At 36.2% G+C, this 9,086-nt stretch overlaps 1 long non-coding RNA gene across 1 annotated transcript; it reads right to left on the minus strand.

Moving 5' to 3' along the window:
- Positions 1 to 6,808: 6,808 nt before the first annotated feature.
- On the minus strand, positions 6,809 to 8,531 carry LOC133739836 (uncharacterized). The gene is made up of 5 exons (XR_009860847.1): positions 8,075 to 8,531; positions 7,865 to 7,943; positions 7,403 to 7,457; positions 7,251 to 7,322; positions 6,809 to 6,962 (listed from the first exon to the last, which is right to left on the minus strand). It is a non-coding gene; the product is annotated as an uncharacterized LOC133739836 (long non-coding RNA).
- Positions 8,532 to 9,086: the final 555 nt, after the last annotated feature.

Genomic DNA, 9,086 nt, shown 5'->3' on the forward strand with positions numbered 1-9,086 from the left:
AAAAAAAAAACAAAAATAATGTTGAAATTTTTTTTTGGGATCATTTTTATGGTAAAAAGAAAGTTACTGTAGTTATTTAATTTACAACCATCGGATCTCATATATCCAACTATTGCAAATAAATAACCATTATAAATTACCAAAATAGAAAAACTCTGCAACACTCGCAAAAAGGCTGGAGAGACAAAAACAACAATGAGGACCGAGTCTATTTCTTGTACTCTTGCTTGAAATCTGGTGTGTCCGAAGGCCAGGTTTAAAGGGAACAAGGCAGTAAGAATCCCAATCACTCCACTGAAGATACTTCTATAATCTCTTCTTCCTCGGTCCTCTGCACCATTGCATGAAGACACTCAAGAGAATGCTTATCCTACATAATGAAGTACTCCTGGGTAGTTTGAACTGTGTTGAAAATCTATCCATGTTTAATAAGTCAAATGGGATCATTAATAAGTCAAACTGGGCCTTGTGGGGGACGGTCCAGAGCTTCAAGAGGTTGAAGCGCTTCTCGAGCTCTTGTTCTAAGTAGGGGGACATTGGGATTGGCATGAGAACACCTATGGACTCCATTGTTGGGGGATTTGAAATCTGGGTTTCGGTTGCTTTTGGGTTTTAGCGCCTCCCAAAAGGTTTGGAGAAGCTGTGATTTGTGAAAAGCTGGAGTTTATAGGACTCTGACTGAAAATGTTGGGTGTGTTTTGTGGTGGTCAGAGAAAACGGCAAGTGCAAACGTCGCCGTCTGGCCATGTAGGATGAAGGAATTAATGCTTGGCCGAATTGATGATTATGTAAAAATAGAAGAAAATATTTTTTTGATAGTTTTTTTTTTTTTTTTCAGAATAAATCTTTTTTCTAATTGTGCTTTTTGTCGGGGTGAGATTGAATCATGTATTCATTTGTTTACTAATTGTGTGAGTGACGACGGCATGTTTTTGGCTGTTTAGCTCCTTACTACAAGAGAAAACGTCATCGGCGACAACCAAAAGTTGTCGTAAAAAGTCTAAATTTCTCACTGAATTAAAAATGCGACGACTTTGGGTTGTCGCAACCAGTTGTCGTCTTATGTGTTTTACTGATTGTCAAAAGCGACGAAATTACACGGTTGTCGCTTTTTCAATATGCGACGCATTTGGTTCATCGCATATAACAAATTGTGAGACACACAAGTGTGTTACTAAAAACTATATGCGAGACTTTATATTTGTTGCTATTTTTAATATATGAGACTTCGTTTACGTCACATATTCCATATGCAGGGCTTGGATGTTTGTTGCATTTTCAATAAGCGACGCAATTCGTTCCTCGCGTATGACATATTGCGAGACAAGTGAGTGCGTTACAGAATGCTATAAGCGAGACTTTATGTTTGTTACAATTTCTAATATACGAGACCTCGTTTACGTTGCATATTCCGTCTGCAAGGCTTATATATTTGATCAAAAATTTATATGCGGGACTTTTTTTTGTTGCAAAAAGTAACTGCGAGGTTTCATTTTTGTTGCATATATTAATATGTGACACATATGCATTTGTTGTAGAAAATTATATGCGAGGCTTCTTATTTGTCTCCTATAATTTCGTCGAGGAACTTATTGCGTTGCATATTGAAAAAACGACAACCCTGTTATTTCATCGCTTTTGACAATCAGTAAAACACATTACGCGACAACTGGTTGCGACAACCCAAATGTGTCGCATATTTAATTAAGCGAGAAATTTAGTCTTTTTACGACAACTCTGGATTGTCGCCAATATCTTTATAAAGATATGTCAAATTACCATAGTTGACGAAAATATAAAATGCAAGATTAAATATTTGTTGAAAAAAATAATAGGCAAGATCGCATATAATGTTGCATATAATGATTTGCAACATATGCAAAAGAATCATTGTTTGTTGCAAATGACTTTAAATGAGGCTGGATTGTTTGTCTCATTTAATAATTATTTATTTAAAAATTTCAAAATAATTTGAATATTTAAAAAATTAATTTATTAATAATAATAAAAGATTTATTAAATCATAAATCAAATAGAGTTTACAAAATTCTACCCAAAAATAATAATAGCTAATAAAAAGAAAAATTGTTTGCCAAGCTAGACTAGCTAAATCCTAATCCAAAAATTACTAAAAATAACTATGAATCACAAATCTTCCTCCAAATCCTCTATTTCGGAATTATCTCCATTGTTTTGGACACTGTCTTCATCTCTTCCAAAGACATCATCTTCTTCACTGTTGGGTACTACGATATTCATGTCAATGTTTTCTGTATCAGCAAAGTAACCTTGGCTATTCATCATGAACTTCTTCAACATTGTCATTAGCTGTGCATTTTGTGACCGCATAGTGTCCACAGTTGATTCAAGCTTCTTCACTTTATCTTGCATTACGTTCATCTCAGAACTCACAGCTGTTGAAGATGTAACAGTTGGAAGCTCCATGCGAGGAAACGAGCCTAAACCACGAACTCTTTTTCCCTTCCTTCCACACTCTTCAGCCATGATTAGAATCTCATCACGCGCAGTAACTTGTACAGATTCTGGTGGAGTACCCTCTGGTGCCTCCAAGGTTAGTTTCTCCTTATGCTCTTCTCTCTTATTTTTCAGTCGATCCTACAAAAATAAAATATAAAAACAAAAATAAATATGTTATTTACTTATATATTTAAATAGTAATTATTTTCCCAAAACTAATACGACTTTAACAAAATTGATAACAATACTTACATATTTATCACGTGCAGCATCACTAACCCAATTGCTATTTGAATCTCGATACATAGCTGCCCAATTGTCTATGAAAGACAAAGGATTGCCCTCCTGCAATTTAAAAAAATCTCCCAAATTAACAATTATTCAAGATAACATTTTAATTAACTCACTTGAAACTCATTAAATTTACCTTGGCTGTCCTCAAAGCATGTTGAATGAAAGGCATAGCTCCACCACGATGCGTACTCCTTTGTCTCTTTCGGCTAGTTGAATTCTTCTCGCATTTATCCTTTATAAATATTGTGAGGTTAATTATGTACTCTAAAATTTTTAATCAAAGCATATATAAAACTGTAATATTATTTCTTTTAAAAAAACATTCAACAATAAAAATATTTTGAAAAAATAAAGGAGTAAAGAATACATACAATATATTTTGGATCGGTGTAGAGTTTATCACATAGCCAATGCCACTCCTCTGTCGATCACCCCATAGATCAGGTGGAGGAAGTGTGGCTCGTCCCCGAACAGGTGTGCCACATTTTTGGTACTGCACCGTCGCGACGGAGTCCACGGTCAAGTCTTCAAGAATCAAGACTGGTGATCAAGACTTCGTCAGTTCATCGGTGTTCTTGATCAGACGATCTAGATTCTAGATCTATGAAAGCATCGAATCATGATTCGCTGAAAAGAATCCCCAACAGATTTCAAAGGAAACCATAGAATTATGGAAGCATCGAATTATTATCAGACCTTCATCGGTGGTGTTCTTGATCAGACCTCCATTCTGCAATACTGCAGCTCCGATGATGCTGAGATTTTTTTTTTTTAGTTTATCCTCTTTTTGTTTTTTGTGAAGAGATTTCTTAAGATAATGACTATTCCGAATTTCTGATAAAATTAGAAGATTCTTCTATATCTAAAAGATTTTCTATCCTAATTCCTAATCACCTCTAATTTTTAATTTTACTTGTTTACCCTTTTAAATTAATGTAGTTTTCATAGTACATGTATAAGGGTTATTTACGTCAAAAAGTTATACATGCTATTAATTAAAAAGTTGTACATGTAATTTATTTTTAATTAAAATTTTACCGCGATCCTGGTAACAGTGCCCCCTCTCTCATGGCCCCTTCATCATCGGAGCCTCCGGAGAAATTTTTCTGTCAATTGATGGACTTCGAAAGCTCGTCCGCTAATTTACCAGATGTGCCCACCCTTCTCAATGAGATTTAGAACCCCAACCCCAATCTCAAATGCCCACTCTTCTCTTTGAAAGGTTCGTTCTTTGTTGTTCATATTTCATGGGTTTTTTTTATTAAATTTCATTGAAATTATGGAACTTTGATCAATTATTGGAATCTCTCTTTATCGATTTGGTTGCGATTCTGTTTTGGATGATGGTTCTGTTGGAGGGTATATGCTTGTTTGGAAGAAGAAGAACAAAACTAATTAGATTCGATTGTTATTGGCCAGGTATGACTGATACAGCCAAGTTCATTTGCAGGACTGATGCCTCAGCCTAGTTACGTACCCCGTTGTATGGAATCTATCAATCTAACACCTTTGGGATATGAAATCAGGTTTCATATCCTCAAAGGGATTTCATCTCACCCAAATATGCCTTAAAAAATTTCATCTCAGACAAGAAAATTCAAACAATAAGCGAGTAGTTGCACAAAAAATAAATGACAATTCGTATAAACCGCCGCCTAATTGGTTTTCAGAGCCTAAGTTAAACTTGTCACATAATCACTAAGCAACAACCCGTAAAAGTCGTTGCCTAATTGTTTTTTTGTGAGAAAATTAAAGTTGTCACATAAACATTAACCGACAACTGGTACATGTGGTCGTCTAATTGGTTTTCAACGAGGAAGTTCAAGTTATCATACAAACATTAAGCAACAAGATGTACAAGTCCTCACTTAATTGGTTGTTTGCAAGAAAATTAAAGTTGTCACATAAACATTAACCGACCACTAATAGAAGTTGTCGCCTAATTGGTTTTTAGCGATGAATTTTAAGTTGTCACATAAACATTAAGCAACAACCCGTTGAGCTCGTCGCCTAATTGGTCTTTTGTGAGAAAATTAAAATTGTCACATTAACATTAACCGACAACTCGTAAAAGTTGTCGCCTAATTGATTTTCAGCGAGGACGTTCAGGTTGTCATGTAATCATCAAGCGACAACCTGTAAAAGTCGTCACCTTATAGGCATTTTGTGAGAAAATTAAAGTTGTCACATATACATTAATCGACAACTAGTAGAAGTTGTCGCCTAATTTATTTTCAGTGAGGAAATTCAAATTGTCTCATAAACATTAAGCGACAACCCATTAAAGTTGTCGCCAAATTGATTTTCAGAGAGGAAATTCAAATTGTCACATAAATATTAAGCGACAACCAAATAAAGTTGTCACCAAATTGATTTTCAGTGAGGAAGGTAAGGTTGTCACATAATCATTAACCGACAACTCACAGAAGTGGTCGCTAAATCAGTATTCAGTGACAGAAATCTAGTTATCACATAAACATTAAGCGACAATTCACAGAAGTCGTCGCCTAATTAATCTTTTGCGAGGAAGTTAAAGTTGTCACATAAACATTAACCGACAATTGGTAGAAATTGTCGCTTAATTGATATTTTGCGAGGAATTGGGTGTCGCATAATGTCATATGGGCGACAACTGTCAATTTCTTACAAATTCCTACTTTATGAGACAAATTGGTTGTCGCCGATGGGATCATGTGCGACAACTGAAATTTCCTCGTATTTGCCAAGCTTTTGCGACGAATTTTAGGTTGTCACAATGAAATTCCTCGCTTTTGCTAATTTCTCTTGTAGTGTTAGGCCTACGTCCTACAAGCCTACAACCATGCAGGGGTGGATTATTGACGTAATGGAAGCTCTGAACAAGAAGCAGGTGGAGCTTCATGCTTTTATGGACAATATGATCTAACGTTGTGGGAGGGTGGTTCATTCGTCACATGCATGCGTGCTGTGAGGTGGGGAGTACCAGCGTTTGCATCCTGAGAAAGCCACTAATAATCGTGGCAGAAGGATCGCTGCAACGTGGGAATTTCCCCTCGTACGGAAGGCTAAAAATTATTGTTAACGAGGCGTTTAAAGGTGACTCGATCGGTGAATGGTGGTGTAGGAGTAATGGTCAAATGGTGCGTGATGAGGACATGAGGTAGGTAATTTCAGAGGAGCATGGTCTAGATTTTCCCCCAGATGAGTTCTGCTGAAATAGAAGCATGTAGAGCAGGAGCTTGTAGAGCAGGAGCTTGTAAAGCAGAGGGATACTGATGGCCATTTACCAGGGCTGGAAGAAGGTAGAGATTGGAAGTGACTCATCTGTTATTGTCGCTGCCCTCAATCACCATGTTTAGAGTACTTGAGAGGTTAATCGCACTACAACAAAAATAGTCATTTCCAAGGGTGCGATTTGGTCGGAAAAACCACTTTTCCCGTTGGAAAAAGCTATTTCCGACGGCTAGGTGCCGTCGGTGGTCCTCGGAAAAAATATCATCGGAAATAGTCTTTTTCCGACCAACCCTTGGAAAAAGATATATTTTCGACGACTAGACGTGGTCGTAAATAACTTGTCGGTGGTCGGAATTCTCACTCCTCAACGACGACAAATATTATTTCCGACAAAAGATGTTTGTTGGAAATAATTCATTGCTTGTAGGAAAAAATTGGTTGCTAGCCAATCCATTTTTTTCCAAGGACTTATTTCCGACAAATAGTAGTGGTCGGAAAAAACTATTTTCGATAAGAATATTTAATTCCGACGACTATTTGGCATCGAAAATGAATAAGTTACAAGGGTCATATTTTCCTCGAAAATTGATATTTCCTGTCGAAAAAAAATTATAATCTAGTGGTCGGAAATGTTTTTCCATGAGATTTATTCGTTTTTCCTCCCATTCAATTTAATTGTCAATTAACCTAATTGTAAGAGGTAGATGAATCAAGATAATTTTTTTATTAAATATACAAGCAGACAATTAAATGTTCATAAAAAACAATGGCATTAGAAGAAACATAGTTAATCATTCATACATGTTCAGAAAAAGATAAATATTCAAAATTTGGTATTTATAACACAATCATTCTTAAGCAAGGAAGCTAACAATATATCTAATAGAAGTCCTCATTAGAGTTTGCATCATCTTCATCAGCAACATCTTCAGCACCATCTTCATCAATACCATCTTCATCATGGTGTGCACTTGAATCTGTTGCAATATTGTCCTATTGTAAAGTATGAACATACCTAATTTAAATTAAAGAAGACACTCCCATATCAACAATGTACCAGGAGGAAAAAACAAAAAAAGATACTTCATTAGATTAAACAATAAGGTATTTCCTTAACTGCATTTCATTAGATTAAATTTGAATGGAGTTTCAAAGTAATACAACAAAATAACATCTTCCTAGAAGATACTTCTGCAGATTTTCAATCAAGAACAGAACATGGATTTCAATTGCATCTAGATATTAAGAAGAAATTGAGCACTAACTACTATCTTCTCAGCAGCTTTACAAATCTTATTGACTTTGGCCTCAGATAAACATCTATTTCCAGTCAAGTTCTGCCAAACAACAATCAAATTAAGGAAATCCAACTAGAACATTTACAGCTTCAAAAATTCAGAGGTGAAGTTGGCTTTACCTTCTTGGTGAAGTTGCCAGGTGTAGATCCCTGCGTCCCAAAGCTTCAACATCTCCTGCATTGATTCCCCGAGCAATTGATTTAGTCACAAGGATCCCTACTACTCTCACAATCCGTGACTAGGCCACTCATTCAAAAATGTGGCACACTTTAGTTCTAGTTATACTAGTTTTGGAAATCCTGAAACAGCTAGCCTTCTATCTTATCTGTTTATCAATTTAAAAAATGTGATAAACCAGAACTTAATGATTCAAATAGAAGTTCAAATCTCAACAGAAAATCAGAGAACTTCTATAAATTCTGAAACTTTTTCAATTACAGACCAAACTTGGAAAATTCACAGAACGTTCACTTTATGTCGAAATGCCATGAAACTTTCAAAATCCTTTACTAACTAACAGAAGTAAAATATATCAAAAATTCAGGTCATTTGGAGGTCAATAAGTCAGGAAAAAGAAATACCAAAGAAGGCTGTACTGCAGGACAGTTGCCGCAGATATCCAGCAAATCCACTCATCTTACTTGGTTCATATTCATATAACTACGCAAGATTAGAATAATAGTAAGAATTGCAATTAAGCTAACTGCTAAACATGTTCATTGTAATTGCCAATCTGCCATTGAAATTAGCTCTAAATTAAAAAAATTTAGAGAGCATACAAAGAGACTAACCTGGTTTCCGAATGAGACATTCCTCTCAACCTCTCAAGTAGCCTCTCCCTAGCAGCACAACAGCACCAGGCAGCCTCTCATTCCCACTCAGCAGCATGGTCCAACCCGATTCCAGCTCCACGCTCCTGAAACCAACAAAATTCAACACCACGAAAAAACAGAATTTGCCACAACCCTTACCCAATTTGATTCTAATAGAAATCGACCCAGCAATCTCCGTCTTCTCCACATTTCAAACCTGCAGATTCGAGTCCTCCAAAACACAGATTCCATCTATGGTGTTCGTGCAGCTCGGATATGGCCGGTGTAGAGATGTTGCCGGTGTAGTGAGATGGCAGCCGGAATTCGAAGGGGAAGGAGGAACAGTGGCGGCCGGGAATGGCATTTCCCGGTGGTTGCAGAGGGAAGAGAGAATGAGAGAGGTCGGGGAAAAGAGAGAGAGGGAGAAGAAAGGGTCGTGCGGCCCGGAGAAAGAAGATAGAAAAAATGAGGGGCTGTTAGGGTTAATTTGTCTAAATACGTAATATTAGGAAAAGTCGATTTTTCCCATAACAAATTCCCGAAATCTTCAACGAGAAATAAACTTCCATACACCGTAACTTATTCATATCTAATTCGATTTAAGCATGTCACGTATTCACAAATTCGGTATAATGTGCTCTACGACTTCTCTCAAAAAAATTTTCTCAAAATCGAAGCCGAACAAAAAGTAACATCCTTAATGTCTACTGTATACGAATGCATATATGTGTGGAGGGATAGTCGTACTATATATGTAGTATGTATGTGATCGATAATGAATAGTACTATGTAACAGTACTTTTCGATAGTAGTATGTATGTGATCCTTCACTAACAGATCTTTTCTTTGGCCATTTTAAGAGATCTCTTATGAACTCACTTTTCGATTATATGTATGGACATCTCCACTATTCAATTTTAGGTCTTCATGAGTATATTACTTATACAAGTTTTCAGCACAATTGACGATTGTTAAGATAGTCATAATCATG

The sequence above is a fragment of the Rosa rugosa genome, chromosome 1 (assembly GCF_958449725.1).
Source record: "Rosa rugosa chromosome 1, drRosRugo1.1, whole genome shotgun sequence".
NCBI lineage: Eukaryota > Viridiplantae > Streptophyta > Magnoliopsida > Rosales > Rosaceae > Rosa > Rosa rugosa.